The 17,840-nt window shown below is 41.5% G+C and overlaps 1 protein-coding gene and 1 long non-coding RNA gene across 4 annotated transcripts in view; both read right to left on the bottom strand.

Moving 5' to 3' along the window:
- LOC109313851 overlaps positions 1 to 16,094 on the bottom strand; it is a 19,964-nt gene extending 3,870 nt beyond the window's left edge. The window contains exons 1-2 of the long non-coding RNA XR_002102158.1: positions 16,083 to 16,094; positions 14,390 to 14,400 (exon numbers count right to left, since the gene is read on the bottom strand). This is a non-coding gene — a long non-coding RNA (uncharacterized LOC109313851). The remainder of the gene's footprint in view (positions 1 to 14,389; positions 14,401 to 16,082) is intronic.
- MOCOS (molybdenum cofactor sulfurase) overlaps positions 1 to 17,840 on the bottom strand; it is a 405,377-nt gene that overhangs the window by 184,944 nt on the left and 202,593 nt on the right. The gene's annotated exons all lie outside the window — the stretch shown is intronic.

Here is a 17,840-nt window from a genome sequence, read left to right as displayed (position 1 = left end):
CCAAGAGGGAAGGTCAAGAATGTCTGTTCTCCCTTCCTGGTAACAAAAGGAGACAACCAACAAAACTGAAAGGGGACAAATTCAAAACTAAGTAAATACTTTTTCCCACAACATGTAATAACACTGTAGATGTTCTAGCCATAGGATGTTGTTCAGGGCAAGAATTTAGCAAGATTCTGGGGAGGACTGGATGTTTATGTTGATTATTCAGAGGAATAATTTTTAATAATAACAACAAGTATATTGGACAGGAGATAAAACCTCATGCTTCAGGGTATCAACCTTTGAAAAGTCATATTCCCACTGGAGACAAGTCATCCCTCAGGCAGACAGCCACTGCTTGCTGTGTTTGCAAGAAGCCAGGTCTGCCCCAAATACAGCAGTCATGTTTTATGGACATTTAATTATTTTTGTTGAACTCCCCTGGACTCTATCCAATTTGTTCGCCCTTTCTTGAAGTGTGGAGCCCAAAACTGGATATGGTACTCCAGATGAGGCCTTACCAGTGCTGAAAAATGTAGGACTCAGTTCCTGTGACCTTGAATATGACATTTTTGTAATACATCTTAGTATGCTATTATCTTCTTTGTAACAATATTATATTGTTGACTCATTCAGCTTACACAGTAATCCAATATAATACCCAGACCTTTTGTTACAGTACTGCAGCCTAGCCAGTCATTTTATTTATGTACATTTGATTGTAACTTCCTCCATGTAATACTTTGCATTTATCCTCATTGAATTTCATCCTCATTTTCATTAACCATTTTTCCAGTTGATCAAGGTAATTGTAAATGTTTATCCTGTCTGCTAAGGTGCCTGCTACCCTACCCTATTTGATGTTTTCCCAAATTAAGTGTGCACTCAGTTTCAGACTCCAATATTGGATGCCAATAGCCCTCAGACAGTCCCGCTGGTGGAAACCTTACTTGATAACTCTTCTCCCAATCTAAGACCCAGCCATTAGTGACTATTCTTTGAGTATGATTATCCAACCAGTTATGTATAGTAGATAAATCTTATAGTAGATGTATCTAGGCTATACTGCTTTATCTAGGCTATACTTCTTTAGCTTACTTACAAGAATATTGTGGGAAACAGTATCAGAAGCCTTTCTGAAATTGAGTTATATCTCCCCCTCCACAAAGCCCATCATCTTGTCGTAGAAGGAAATCACTTTGGTTAGGCATGCGTAGTTTGTATAATTTCTTTTATGGCCTGCTTTCTTATTAAATATATCATTTTTAAAATACAGGGAAATGTTTTAATGGCCACAATCAAAGATGTACAATTAAAAAGGCAATAAAAGGTTTTAAAAGGTATCTGACAAACTAAGTATTTGTAAGTAAAAGAAATCTTAACAGAATGGCATTACAGCTCTCTCACTTCTCCAGAAACACTCATAGAATTTTTCTAACTTATCTTTTTTTCCACTTTTCCACAGCTATCAACTAATTTAAACAATGCATGTGACATTGACAGGAGAAACACATGACAAATATATAATACTTCAAAAAGACATTCAGGGTAGCCCCAGATGAAAGACTAATGTAGAAGATTAGTGAGTACTGTCTGGATAGTAAAGTGCTCAATTGAGTAAAATAACTGTCTGGATAAAAAGCCAGAGAATGGCAGTAAATAATTGCAGATTAAGTGGGAGGAGATAAGCAGTGAATTGCCAGAGGCTAACAGATTTTAAGGCCAGAAGGTCAATCATGATTATCTAGACTGAAGAACCTCATCCAGTATTTTTTTTTTTAATCAAACCTAATAACACTTAAAACTTAAGTTTTTAATTGTTTCCCCTGAAAAGCTAATGGCAAGTCTTGTTTGTAACAGTGGCAGAAAAAAAGAAGTTACCCCCCCCCAGTAACTGGATTTTTTTTAGATGGTCCAAATGAATATGCACCACAGCACTCAAACTTGGAGTCTCTTTCCTTTACCATTACCCAAACAGTATGCCATAGCTCCACCTCTCCTTGTGCTCTACATAGAAGGATAAAGGATGGATGGCTTTCTCTCCCTAAGTTTTCTCTCAACTGTATAATCTTCTGTTATTTGCAAATCTAAGGAAAATATTTTAAGGATGTGCATGTGGATAATACATCTTCAGAAACTCCAGTTATCGGTAAATGAACTTTTCTCCTTCAACTATTGTCTACATTGTCTCTGCTCTGGGTGAATCTATATGCATTTCTGCTTTGGATGTACATGAAGTGAACCAAACAGTAACTGAAGGACCAGTCTGCCAAATGCAACATCTGTCCAAAAGGCATGTACCATCTGTAACCGTGTCATATTCTATTAAGTTATGAAAGAAATTCCGGATGGCCTCCCAACAGTGGAGACACTGCACAGGGAAGTTATGAAAACTGAGTGGACTGTAGTGGACTGAGCTCTGAATGCAAAGGCGCCTTCACCTTGGCAGCCTAGTATCACATTCAACACAGTCCAATATCAGATTCAGGTGGAATCAGGGCAGGATCTTGTGATAAGTCCTCAAGGATACTTCAGATAGAAGAAGCTACAGAAATGTATAAGCTGTATATAAGATAAGGGCTCAGAGGCTAATGTTGGTTCTCCAACCTGAAAGGTTTGATTTAAAATCATCATCAGACAAGTAATAAAGGGAAAAATTGTAGCTTTTTTATATATATGGGAAAGGTCCTTCCCTCGTATCAGGGAGAACTGAACCACTGGGACTGTGCCACTCTAGTACTGAACAGAAGCTTCCCTGTAATCTGGATATCTCACAGCCAAGCTTGAAGCTAAACCTGGCATCAAGATACCGGCAGTCTTGTGGCTGAGAGCTCTTTGGAAACCCAGAGCCCTGTAGCTACAAAGAATGTTAAATGACTAGGACCATGGACATGGGGCAACAGCATCCAGAACTAATTGAAGTGAACTATTAGCTACTTTACGTCCTTCAGACAGGAGCCTCACATGCTGGTAAAGAATTTGCACAGAGGAAAGCTCTATCTTCCTGGAAGGACTCAGTAACTGGGTATTCAAGAAATGGAGGGTAAGAGAACTGGTTAGCCACAGAGCTCAACATGCTTGGATTCTTTTTCTTTAGTACTTCAGTACAGCTGACTGGATTTCTAGCTGTTGTGGTTACTCTCTTCAAGGGTGGTACTGGATGAGTATAGAGATACTCAGGCTTGCTGGGATGGATCTGATGCTTCTGGTCTATGCTCTTAGTCTCAGAAAGAGGCAGAAATCTTCCAAAACAACCTAGCTGGATCCATTAGCATCTTGTTAATTGGCCTGAACACTTCAGTAAGGCCTGAGCCTTGCAATTTGTCAACTAGTCTGTGAGCAGGTCTACTGACATTCTCAAGAGAGATCTGAAGGGCTAGACTCCTGAAAACCCTACAAGTTATCCATCTCATGAGATGAAGGAGGCATGAGAGCCTCATCAGGCAGAAAGATGACAGTGGATGAGTCCCTCAGAAGCCATCTGCTCTCTAACTCTGTTTTGCTCTCTAACTCAGAATCCTTCTGATCTAGAAAAGGTAGTGGCAATTGCTACAAAAAATTGTGATGTTGATGCCAAGGGGCGTGTCTACATGGAATGCTTTACTTGAGACTAGAGATAATTACTGTGCAGTAAGCATTACCATCTACACGTGCAGGTGCTAACTGCGCAGTAATTTGCTCTAATAGCAAGTAAATTTGCTACCTATAAATACAAGTAGCAATTTACTGCTGATTATTTGCTGTGCAGTACAGCACATGTAGATGGCTGACTGGGAGCAAATATGCTCCCAGTCAGGTGGGCAGCAGGGTGCAGGAGATTGTTTCCTGCTCCTGGAAACTGCCTGCTGCCAGGGCGGGGTCTGCCCCCAGAGCCCAGGCAGGGACAATGTCCCCCTGCCTCAACAGTAGGGAGCTCCCAGACCCCACTTTGTCTGAAGTCCCACACACTGTACATTCAACTGTTCTCTGAGCTGCAAAAGAGCAGCAATGGGGTCACCAGAAGTCAAAGAATTACCACCCCCCCATGCAAAATAAAAGCAGAGCGGCACATGTGGCAGCAGTTCACACCACTCAAACCACAGTCTGGCTTCCCGGAGCTATGCTCTGTCAGCCAGCCTCCAAGTGGCAGGATCATTGCTTCTGCAGCCCCAGGAGGCCCCCAGGACCCTAGGTAAGGTTTCTGGGGCTAGCTCTAGGCTGGCCCCAGCCTCCCCTTCCCCACCTGTGGTAACCTGTTGCATGCCAGAGGGTGATTGGCACAGGTGTTCCCCAGGGACAACTAGTGGAGACACAAGGTGTGCCACCACTAGTTATGCCTGGGGAACCAAATGTCCACACCCCTGTGGACATGGTGAAGATGTCCAGATAGAGACTGATCTCTCCCCAGTGGCAGGGGAAGGCTGAGGGGCCATTATGAAAAAGACAACCATATAAAACAGACAGAAGCCCTACAGCCATTTTATTATATTGAAAGAAATCTATCTGGGAACACTAGTGGCCCCAGACTGTCCTCTTTTAGTGTCTCTGGGCTCTTGAGACAGATCCATGAATTAAGTGCAATTGTGCTTGATGTCAGAGCAGGGACTTTAACAAGTTAGTATTTAGAGGTGAAGGCAAGGCTGCAGGTCCAATACTAGAACCATGAGCAGGATGATAGGGCCAATAGGGCTGGTTCTGGAAGTATTGTATTGGTAGTACCATCCTTTCTGCAGAGTATAGCTGAGAACTCATCATTACACATTGTGGAACTGGGACTAGCAACCTGGATAAGGATAACAAGAAGTCCTTTTTCAAATACATAGGGGGTAAAAAAAAGGTACCAGAAAACGTAGGGCCTCTGCAGAATACGCTAGGAAACCTGGTGGTCACACCACACAATAAAGCTAACCTCTTTAACAATTTCTTTGCCTCCATCTTTTTGAGCAGGGACTGGGGGCATCCCTCCCACTGGGATCCCTGATGGACCCAGGGGAGGCACTGCCAGGCCCAGGGTCAGTGAAGACCTAGTCAGGGAACTTCTGGTGGGTTTAGACTGTTCAAGTCAGAAGGTCCTGACAATCTCTACCCCAGAGTGCTGAGGGAATTAGCAGAGGTCATTGAGGGACCCCGGCCCAGCTTTATGAGCACTCATGGTGCTCTGGCGAGGTGCCGGAAGACTGGAAAAGGGCCAATGTGGTCCCCATTTTCAAAAAAAGGGAGAAAGGAGGACCCAGGAAACTACAGGCCCATTAGTTTTACCTCGGTTCTGGGGATGCTCTTTGAGAAAATTATCCAGGAGCACATCTGCGAAGGACCAGGAGGGGAGATCATGCTTAGGGGCAACCAAAATGGGTTCATTCGAGGCAGGTCCTGTCAAACCAACCTGGTGGCCTCATATGAATAGGTCACAAAATCCTTGGATGCAGGTGTCGCGGTGGATATAGTATTTCTGGACTTTAGGAAGGCCTTCAATACTGTCTCTCACCCCATTCTCATTAAGAAATGAGGAGATATGGTGTTAATGCCTACATAGTCAGATGGGTTACAAATTGGCTGGAGGGCCACACCCAGAGAGTGGTGGTGGATGGGTCTTTTTCGACCTGGAGGGATGTGGGCAGTGGGGTCCCCCAGGACTCGGTCCTTGGGCCCACATTGTTCAACATCTTCATCAGAAACTTGGATGAGGGGGTGAAAAGTGCCTTGTTCAAATTCGCAGATGACACTAAGATGTGGGGAGAAGTGGGCATGCTGGGGGAAAGGGACAGGCTGCAACTAGATCTAGACAGGTTACAGGGGCAGGTGGATGAGAACACGATGGGATTCAATACTGACAAGTGCAAGGTACTGCACCTGGGGAGGAAGAACCAGCAGCATACCTATAGGCTGGGGAACTCCCTTCTTGTCAGCATAGAGGCAGAAAAGGATCTTGTTGTCATTATTGATTCCAAGATGAACATGGGCTGCCAATGTGAAGATATAGTCAGTAAGGCTAACCACACCTTATCATGCATCACAAGCAGGTCCAAGGAGGTGATCCTTCCCCTCTAAGCGATACTGGTCAGGCTGCAGTTAGAGTACTGCATCCAGTTCTGGGTGCCACACTTCAGGAGGGATGTAGATAGTACTGAGAGGGTCCAGAGGAAGGTCACCTGCATGATCAGGGGGCAGCAAAGCAGGCCCTACAAGGAGAGGCTATGGGACCTGAACTTATTCAGCCTCCACAAGAGAAGGCTGAGAGGGGAATCTGGTGGCTGTCTACAAACTGGCCAACGGGAACCAGCAGGCTATGGGAGAGTCCCTGTTCCAGGAGTAATGAGGAATAACGGCCATAAGTTGACCGAGAGTAGATTCAGGCTAGATACCAGGAGGCACTACTTCAGTCAGGGTGGCTAGGATCTGGAACCAACATCCAAGGGAAGTGGTGCTTGCTCCTATCCTGGGGGTCTTCAAAAGGAGGCTAGATAATCACCTAGCCAGGGTCGTTTGACCCCAGCATTCCTTCCTGCCCATGGCAGCGGGTCGGACTTGATGATCTGCTCAGGTCCCTTCCAACTATGAAACTATGGAACAGGGATCATGCCAAAATTGCCATTTACTCTGCCTGGGAGAAAGCCAAGACCAGGGATCCCAAAGTTAGAGCGGAAATGGCCATGGGAGTTACATGACTAATCTTGCACAGAGGGATGGTCAAGGAATGCCAGAGGTATGTATACCCATATTTCTTTGGATCTGACTGAGGACAAGACACAAAGCCAGATAACTGTGCTGGAACACCGGTGCCAAATTTCTATAAGCTTCACTGAAAACTGTATTGGGCCAGAAAGTCTCAGAGGTTTTACAAGCTTCAATGGCATCCTTATAGGCCTGGAGAGTGCAAAGTGATACCAAATCCAGATCTTCCTCATGCAAACTGAACTGCTGAAGGTCCTACCAGAGGTAAGGACATATGCAGTCTTGCTGATGAAATGGTACTGGAAGGCACATAGTTTTGAGCCATATCTTAAGACCCAGAAAGACTCAGAGTCTGTTCTCATTCTCCTTTCTGGTGATGGTTGTCAAAATGTAATGTATGTTGAACGTTTCCTGGAGACATGAGATCCTATGAGGCAATATAGGTCCTTAGAATGTCTATATTGGCACAGGTAGGCATGGCAGTATCAAAGGATTGACTTGTCTTAAATCCCAGTATTGGGGGAGAAGGTTGGTTTGGGTGTTTAATAAAACAGGTACAGGAATAGAGAGATCAAAGAAGAGGCAAAAACTCACAAAATGACTTTGAGCATGTGTTGTAGGCCTCAAATAACCAAGCCATAGTGTCTTTCATTGCTAGCCAATGGCAGGTGAGAAGACCTGGAAAGCAGGAAGTGCACACTTCTCTTTATCCTATTGGTACTGAGCAGAAGAAGAGGGCAGTGCATGTGCACTGTTCAGGCAAAATGTCTCCGAGTCCAAGGCCTATGGCAGTTGCGCACCCAACTTCAGGATGTGTATACTTAAAACTGCTTGGATGTTGTACGCTGATGACCTGAAAAAGGGGCCACACATGAAGAACACATATTGCTTACGCCTAGAAACAGGAGTTCACCAGTGCACAAAAGGATTATGATTAGTACCAAGGAACTTCAGAAAAAAGTGCGGGCAGAAACAGGGTGATTTTGAAAATATACACAGGAAAGTATTAAAGATTTAGCTGAAGCTGAAAGAAATGGCACAGTGGGTTAAGTCCCAGGTAGCCATAGAGTAGAGGCTGAAGAAAGGATCAGTGAGAGCAAGATGACAGAAATATACTATATTCATCTCATTAGCCAGCCACAGCAAATACAACACTAGGAGTGTGTCAATATTAAAGAAACAGAGCAGAAGTGCTGTTATCGTACGAAATGCCTAGGAGCAACCCAGGAGCACCCTATTAGTTGGAACAACAAACCATTAGAAAAGGTAACAAAGAGGGCAGAGATGTTAAAAAAAGGCCTCAGAGTCAAACTAGAATGAAAGGGAAGTTAAAACAATTACAGGGACATTCATTAGGCAGGATTTATCAAGCAGGAGACTGCAGTTTATCAAATTCTTAGCAACCTACTTGTATAAATCTTTTAGAGAATAAAAAGGTATATGATTGAGTGCATATGAATTTAGGAATATCTTCTTCTTAGAAAAGTTAAAAAAAAACAACCATAAGTGTTTAAAGAAAAACATTATTTTGCTATAAAGCTAAGACAAATCAAGGCAACAGCCTATATAATCTGTGTTGTTTTGACAGCAGCTAGCTAAACACTTTGTTCCTTATTCATTCTTTTTATAAAAAATATTCTTATTGCAGGTTTTGTTACAAAGACAGAAAACTATAAATTTGTTTCTTCCCTCAACAACATATCTGAATCAAGGGCTCACTACCAAGGCCCTTCCCTTTTCCTTTGTTTTTGACTCAGATGAATAAATCCAAAAAACATAGCAGCCTCATCAGGTGATTGAAAATGGATGTGCAAATACTACAGAGATGAAGTCATTATAATATGATATATTAAATCAAACTCACAGGCCAAGGTATGGAGAAAGAGGAGGGACTCCATACATATTATAAGTGTAGCATAGAATATCATTTGCAGTGCACCTTTTGTATTTTATGGACAAGATCCTATTCTATCTATTAGGCATAGAATCATAGAAAATTAGAGTTGAAAGGGACCTCAGGAGGTCATCTAGTCCAACCCCTGCTCAAAGCAGAACCGCCCCCAACTAGATCATCCCAGCCATGGCTTTGTCTAGCCAGGTCTTAAAAATCTCCAAGGATGGAGATTCCACAACTTCTCTGGGTAACCTGTTCTAGTATTTTACTACCCTCCTAGTGAGAAGATTATTCCTAATATCTAGCCAAAACTTCCCTTGCTGAAACTTGAGACCATTGCTCCTTGTTCTGTCATCTACCCACACTGAAATCTGTCTAACTCCATCCTCTTTGGAACCAGCCTCAGGTAGTTGAAGGCTGCTATTAAATCCCCTCAGTCCTCTCTTCTGTAGACTAAATAAGTCCAGTTGTCTCAGCCTCTCCTCAAATGCCTCAGCCCCCTCATAATTTTTGTTGCACTCTGCTGGACTCTCTCCAATTTGTCTACATCCTTTCCGTAGTGGGGGGCCCAAAACTGAATACAGTAATTGACATGTGGCCTCACCAGTTCTGAATAGAGGGGAATAATCACTTCCCTTGAGCTGCTGGCAACACAACTACCAATGTAGCACAGTATGCCATTAGTCTTCTTGGCAACAAGGGCACACTGCTGGCTCATATTCAGTTTATTGTCCACTGTAACCCCCAAGTTCTTTCCTGCAGAGCTGCTGCCCAGGCAGTCAGCCCCCAGCCTGTACCAGTGCATGGGATTGTTCCATCCTAAGCGCAGAACTTTGCACTTAGCCTTGTTGACTCTTATGAGATTTCTTTTGGCCCAATCCTTCAATTTGTCTAGGTCACTCTGAATCTTATCCCTACCCTCCAGTCTATCTCCCTGACCTACTACTCCTCCCAGCTTGGTGGCACCTGCAAACTTGCTAAGGGTGCACTCTATGCCATCTTCCAGGTCATCGATGGAGGCATTGAACAAAACTGGTCTCAGGACCGACCCCTGGGGCACTCCACTTGATACCGGCTTCCAGCTAGACATCAAACTATTGATTACTACCCTCTGAGCCCTATGCCAGATGTATCCAAGCATGTGGATTGGTATAATATTTATACCACTATTAAATTATATCACTATAAACTGTTCTAATATGTCTTACAGGTGTGAACAAACATAGAAGTAGGGTAAAGAAGTTTCATTTTAAAACCTTTTCCATTCAGGTTTACAGTTAGTGGGTTCAGCTCATTTATATCAGTATATGAGTAGACAGAGATAACAGTTCAGTGAGAAAAGCTAATGTGCACTTCTGAGCAGCAAACCCCACTTCCTCTGTAAAGCCCATTTAAAGTGGTCTGGTCATAGCCTACCTGATAAAGAATAATCCTATTTTACCCTGCTTAAGTCCCTGAAAAACTGTTAATACCCAAAAGTGAGTAAATGCCTTCCGTCTTCACTGCCTTTTGTTACTAATTCCCAGAAGCACAACAGGACAGATCTGTGACAGCTGTGGTGGTGGCTATTTTTGTACCTTTGCCAAAGACAATATGTAGGGATGCTGCCCTGATTCTCCACTTCTCAGTTATGGTACTGCTTAGTTTTAAGGTAGGATAGGATCAAACTTAGTTAATAAGTGAATCAGGATCTGGCCTACCTTTTTATATCCTTCCCAACTTTTTCACTTGACTTTGTTTACTACATTTATGCCCTTTAATAAACACAGAATATTTTTCCTAGAATTTGTCTATTATTTGTCTTCCTGCTCAAATGATTCTCATGCACATCGTCATTATTTACTAAACCCCAATATATGCAATTTCAAAGAAAATGTAATCTCCCTACTGTTCAGCTTTTGAGCTTAGCCTGTACCCTTATCCTCTGAGGAATTTACAGAACGCTTGTAACAATTCTGTTATTCGCTGAATGAAGCCTTAAAAACCTTGCAGTGCTCGATTTAGGCTTAAGATACTTAAGCAACAGTTTAGGGCCTCACAACATGAAGGGCCTCTAATAAGAAAAAAAACTGGACATTTTCATTCTAATATGACAAAAATATACATATATGTGGCTCCACAGTTAATGAGTTCATAAATTTGTGAAGAAATAACACTAATCCATCTAAAAATTTCATGAAAATCTATTTTCGTTGATTTTGTGGATTACAGCCTAGGGTCTCAGCATGTCATATTGCAGCACTGATAGCTTGCAATTTTTAATTTAATATTAAAGCAAACCGTAGTGCTACGAGGTGTACTTACCCTTCTTCTTGGACATAGGAACGCTCTTCCAGAATATTTAACCAATTTTAAGAGCAAGAGCAAACAAATGCCTTGCATTACAACACATTTAGTTCAATAATTACTTTACATTTGATACTTTATATTTGATACTTCCCATTCAACAGTAGTTTCACTGATAGAATAATGGCTTAAGATAAACTTCATTTGAATGCTAGTCCAACAATCATTTCCTGAAGTAGCAGAGTCTTTGCAGCAGAAAAGGTAGATGCATTCCTGACTGTACAGAGATATAGTGCAGTGTGTCAACTCAAGAAATGATAGGCTTACCTCCTTGATCTCTTCTTACTCCAATTGAGCTCATTTAATCCCTGTCTAGATGAGTTCCTCCATTACTTAATTACATGCATTCAGAAAATGCTGTATCATTTCTAGTTATCTAGCTAACTGGTTACAAAATTAAATGCATACTAAAAAAGATCGAAGCCCATCTAAATGCATTGGTTATAATGTTGACACTCTTAAGGGAATTGGTGCATTTCTCCCAAATCTGTTGTTCTGGTCTGTTCTATGGACCTGCATTCTGAAGTCCTGTGCAATAGGTATTTATGTTCCCATTAATATATGCCTCAAAAGCAGTTGTAAGGTCATTGCCTTGCAAATAATTTCTTCAGGCAATCTGCATTATAATCCTCCATCTCTATGCTGTTTAAAGAGAATGGTTCGAGATGTTTCCTCTGACATCTCTATTCCAAGGGGAATACTGAATAGGAGATAGCTCATTTCAAAGATACCCAGTTCAGTGCTCTCCTCTATAGCATCCAATTTTGACAGTCAGAGACAAAATGCTAGGCTAGATGGACCACAGGTCTGACCTAGTATGACACTTCTTATGTCTTACGCTTTCTCTTACCTGTGAAGAAACCTAGCTGTTTGACGTATCATCTACACTGGAAGGTTTTAAGAGTCTGCTAAAAAATCTTTAGTGTAAATTACACAGTATATACAAATCATGAGTGCAAGAAATAGATCTAAATACACACATATTCTGGTCAACTTTCCTTACTTTATTTGAGGTAAAAAAATGATATCATTTTAAAGATAATATCATCTTTAAACTTTAGCAGATTAAAGATATGCATAAAAATAGGCTGGAGCAGCCTGGAAACATAGAGTTAATGGAATTGCAGGTCTCAACTAGGCTTCCAGTTTAATAGTTTTATCTTCCCTTTGAATGAAAAGCCTAAGCAACTAGACAGCACCTTAGCACTATGGTGCATTTTCCCTCCCTCAGAGTCACTTAAGAGCCAGGCTTTCTGCTAATGGTAAAATCTGGACTGAAGAAATGAAAACAAACTGCAATACTACCTCTAAATGAAGGAACTATTTTCAACACACGATTTTAAAGTTGAAATCTCTTGCTAAAATTACTGATAAATAGAAACTGATGGAACTTCTAGCTTCAGTTCCCCTTCTAAATAGGAGGCTGTTGCAGACAAACCAAAACACATCAGCTTACACCCTTTCTACCAAGGGTACCACTTAAAGAAAAAAGCAGTCTCTTTAGTTTGCTAGCAAACTTTACTTTCAGTGAAAAGCTCCTTCTTCAGTAGCCTCCTGGGGCACATCCAGATGAGTGCACATGTACAGATTGCAGCACTACAGTCCCATGATGGCATTCAATGAACTGCTAATTTGTAACACGGTAGGTTTTTTTGACATCAGGAGATCCTGGTTGTTGAAAAAAACCATGGCAGAAAAAAGAGATGGCACACATGGTGGCACCTGAAACTGCCAGGCTCTGAGCACCCAGATCGCCACCACTGCAGCCCCGGGAAGCCCCCAGGAACCAAGTAAGGCTCATTATATCAGTATATACCCAGATCACCACCGCTGTAATCCAGGTGCTGGCCCCAGCCTCCCCTACTCCACCCAGGGCAACTTGATTGCATGGATGTTCCCTGGGGACAAGCAGCATCAGCACAACTATGTGCCACTGCTATCTGTGCCCAGACAAATGCATATGCAGGCTCACCTGGACATGCCTCTGCAGTTGGTTCCCTGTAAAGAAGGCTAGTTTTCCTTTGATTACTACTTTCATTTGGCTATTGCCAAATGGGGAGCCAACCCTTCTAGGAGATTAAAGCTCAGACTCATTTTAGTTAGGGCTTGGTCAGGTCCTGGATCCATATGACAAGATAACATACCTGGTGGGGTTTGTAAGAGCAGCCTGAGTTAATAAAAGACTTTAGGGACTTTGCCACCAGATGTGTTTGACTTTGGAAGGGAGTTAGTAACCTTTCCATTAGTAACTGACAAGGTCAAGAAAAATGCAACTCAGTTTCTATTGTACTGCAGAATTAATTCACGCCTAAAAGAATAAAAATAGTAAAAGCTTACTTATGGGCCAAATCCTGCTCTTTTTTACATCCAGGTAATTCTAAAACAACCCCACTTAGATCATGAGAAGCAACTGTCCCTTTTCTCTAAGTAAAAGGAATTAAAGGAAGTAAAAACGAATCTGATGTAAAGAGCCTATTTCTTGCATAAGCTGCTTTTATTTTCATAATCAGTCCCTTCTCAGAGTAGATTTACACTTTGAAGGGAGATATGACACAAGTTTCTTTCACCTTTCAATTAATTTTATTTTCCTCCAATTAAAAATGCATAACAATACAAAGTCAGTACAAGAAGGAAGTTTGCTTACTCCACTACTTTTTAATTTATTCTTGAATGATATTAAACAGGTCCCAGTGGGGAATCAGTTCCATGCACCCACGATACTGAATGACCCTATACCTTTCTTGCTGTATGTAGATGATGCATTATTAATGTTATAATCCCAAATTGACCTCCACAGATTATCAGATGTTTTTCAGTATTATTGCATCTCAAATAGCTTGGAAATCAACACAGCTAAACCCAAGGTATTGCTTATCAGGAATAAAAGGAAAAAACAATTCGTTTTTTACAGAAAATATCTTGGAATACATAATTTAACAAAAATCTGAGCTGGAATAAACACATTGAAAGTGTAAGCACTAAAGCAAAACAAGACTTGGGCAGAGTTTTATCCCAAGACAGGCAGAAGAATTCTGGCAGCAATGAAGGCCTACTGATGTATGATAGAAACTATTCTTTGTAGGGAGCTGAACTGTGGCGTGCTGGCCCCATGGGCCACTTAAAAATAGAAAAGATCTCTAATTACTTTTTAAGGTGGCTTTTATCTCTACCTACTTCTATGATGGGAAAGGGGCTCATGTACTCTGAAGCGGGACTGATAAATGTGAGCTCAACTATTGGGTGACAATTAGAACTTTTAATGCCTACAGGACATCCTGAGACAGTGACTCCCAACCTTTTTTAGATTCAAGGCATCCTCTCATGGGACCCTCTGGAAAATGTCAGTTTTTAATGTTTACCTTCTTATTATAGAAAAATAATACAGCAATTCTTCTGTTGCAAAGAATTCAGAAAGCCCATGACGGGTCAGAATGTTTTTAAGGCTATGGAATCCTATTTTGAAACCTCTGGGTTTATCTTGTGAATCATGTTTGTAAGCCTAACATTTTGTGTCACCCCACAGCACCCTGAAGGAATCTGAAGGCACCCCTGGTTGCTATGGCCCCCTGCTTGAGAATCACCACTCTAAGAAGAGTAATTTAGAACCCCCTGCTTTTCCAAATTTACCCTTGTTCGGATGGTTAAATAATATCTATATTTTCCTCCAGACAAATTGTTTGCAAAATGTTCTGAGAGTCACTGATCTAATGTTAAATATGCCAGTATACGCAGATATGTTGACAAAGAGACTCCCTTGAACTTCCCTTTCCTTAAGATTAGTAAAGTACTCCTTTGGCCTCGAAATGTACCTATCTGCAGTACAAAACTACAAACAACAAGAGGACATTACTAGACTGATTCACCTTAATGAGAGCTGCAGTTGTCATGGGCATGTGTTGTTGGATCCCATATTCTGACAGAATATGTCCTTATAGAACAGATGAGATAGATAACTTACGTAACTCTTTATGGCCTTCATTCTTTGAAAAAATAAGAGGAAAATGGATCTCTCTGTTAATGGACAATTTCAAATACTGGACTAATGAAGAAAAAAGAACTGACTTCTCTCTAACTATGTGGCGCCTGTTGTATACTCTTTAGGTGTATTTGCAGTCCTTGCACAAAGAAAAAAAGAAGCAAATCAAGTAGAATTCTTCTGTTTTATTTTACTGTCCACTGCTTCATCTGATCTTTTTTGTATCCTCATGTATTATGTCCTTTTTTAATTCTGTGTTAACTAGAATGGATAATCTTATTGTATGCTTTCATAATTATAAATCATATAAATGTTGTTACATTATGATTGTTCATTTTATTGTACTGTTTTAGCACAAGCTGTAAACAAACCACACTAACAATACGGGGGGAAAAACCACGATCATGTTTAAAAGTAGCTCTTTTAGATTTGCTCTGTATTATCTACATTTCAAACAAGTGCCTTGATAGATGTCATTTTTATGTTGTACAGAGATACAGCTGTTTATTTTGTTCCAAGCTGGCATTTTTCTGGAACTAGCATGGGAACAGAGTTTAAGCATAGAATGTGTGGCTAAAGGAACAAAGTATTTTCAGTCATAAAGTAATTGCAATTTCTAATGTTATTAAGGGAACAGGACATATTTGGTCTCATTGCTTGTTTACATCAGAACCCAATATTTGGAAATGAAATTTTAACAAACATAAAAGAGTATGAGATTCTGTCCTGAGTTATTCCAGGGATCCCAACTGAGCTGATATTGTGAAGCATCTTTATATTGTGACTGGTGCTCTCCGCCACAAGCTGTGCTGGGGGAGACTGGTCATGGGATATGATGATGCACTTCGCCTGTATCTGTCCTTCTTCACTCAGTGTCACTTGTTTTTACCTATCCATTTGCTAAATTAATACCTATTGTCACTGAGTCACTTTTGAAAGTCCTGTCCAGGGCCCATGAGAATATAAATCACTTTTGGAAATCTTGTACAAAGCCCTAGCCACTGAAGACATTAGGAAACCTTCTCTGTCATTTCAGTTGAGCCAAGATTTCACCTCTTAGGTTTTGATCTTGCCTAAAGTCAATGGCAGCAGTATCCAATCCATGGATTTCTGAAGTTATTTTAACATTTACATAACGCCCTTATCACTTGGATTTACTCATGTCACAGTTATTCTCCAGTTTTCATTCAGTAGATGCCACCTATGCATAGAAAAGTCAACTTTGGAGGTCACTTATTGTAAAAGTTATGTCTGCTATGGTTAATGTATGCTTACACAGTAATCTGAGTTCCCTATAATTGTGTGCACAAGGGTGTGCTCCAATGAGCCAAGAATTTAAATCATAGCAGGACTGTAATAAATTATAGACTTATAAATAAGACACCTACTCTAACCATTTCAGCAACTCATTTTTACCTCAGTTAGAGACACATTATGCTTCCATGAATGATTACTGTTTCTAATGCAGTGAAATTAATATGCTTACCTAGTGCCTGAATGACTACCATTTGTGAGGAAGAAAATACAATCAATTAGATTTTATTTCTGAATTACCAGGGTGCCTCTCGCTGTATGCAGTTTGGTGAATTTGTAATTGGTAACTTTGTCCACAGTTTATATCTGTGGAAAAAAAGATCTTCCCTCCTTGCACAAATAAAAAGTATGCTTTGAATTAGTTATTCAAAATCAGGCCAGATGACACATGCTGATGTTATAGATTATTAAACCTCTCACTCATTCCCCTGTCTTTAAATAAAAGTATGCTTCTGAAAATGAGCTATTACCTACTGCAGCTGAGTTAGTTTCAGCTGGATGCAAATTTTCAATAAAATTAAAATTCTTACACACACAACATTTTTTTCAGATAAGTTATGATTTTATTTTAGAAAGAGCCGTCTGAATTAGAGGTTCAAATGACAGCATTTCAACCATGCTACATGTTATATTGCTATTCAACAAAAGATAATCTGCATGCAGAGAATACAAGAGTTTCCAGTATGGATGCTACAGGGTCATACCAGTTTAAAAATTAAACTCTGTTTCCCCTCTTCCCAACCTTAAGAATATCCCCCAATTACAGACCAATGCTAAAGGATTTGCCTCAGAATTCAGAGCGCATACTGGTCAGATTGTCCACTGTTGATATGGGAAAGTAATAACTATGATCCTTTCTAAGATTCTGAAGTGCATGTGAACAGTTAATGAAATTTCTTTGAAGAAGAAACTGATGTGTAGTCATGAATGCCATGTTCCCCCGGAGGCTGGGGTGGGAAGGGGGGCATGGTGAACTCCTGCAGGCCGTGGCAGCAAGCAGGGAGCTCCCGCAAGCAGGGAGATGCTGTCGGCAATGGCAACAGTGGCCAGCGGCGATCGTGGACTGCCCACAGATGCCGCCAGTGGTGTTGGTGGTGAGGGGTGGTGAGCAGCGACCGCTCACAGGCACCTCCAGCAGCGTCGGTGGCACCTTTTCACATCGGGTGCACCACAATGCTTAGGAGGTACATGTGCACCCACGTGCACCCCCTACATATCCCCAATTGCTGTAGTTATGGGGTGTGGACAAATGTCCCCATAGCATTAAAGTGATGGAAGGCATTTGGACCTAAAGGAGAGCAGGGCATCACAAGCGTCTCAGATTTGGTCATGGCTCTAATAATTAAGTGAGTTTGGGCAGGCCAGTTCCATTATGCTTCAGTTTCCCCACCTACAGTTTTCCTCTCCTACTTGCCTTCTTAAAACTGTGGACTGCCAGGGGTGGATCTAGGATTTCCCAAACGGGAGCCCTCTGCCCCTCCTTGCTTCCAGCTCCCTCCCTCCACACTGGTGCAGGAGCCCTGGGAACTTCCAGGAACTTTTTTAAGTCCCTAAAGCAAATGACAAATCCCCACTCCCTTCTCCTGCGTGCTCCTTAACCTCCTCTTCCATCCTTCCCCCACCTGCCACTGCTGCTTTCCTTTCTGATCCAGGGAAAGGGGAAGCTGCCGAGCTGCT

This window comes from Crocodylus porosus, unplaced genomic scaffold (genome assembly GCF_001723895.1).
Source record: "Crocodylus porosus isolate Cpor-Errol unplaced genomic scaffold, CroPor_comp1, whole genome shotgun sequence".
Classification (NCBI taxonomy): Eukaryota; Metazoa; Chordata; order Crocodylia; family Crocodylidae; genus Crocodylus; species Crocodylus porosus.
This window is presented reverse-complemented; position numbering and strand designations above follow the sequence as displayed.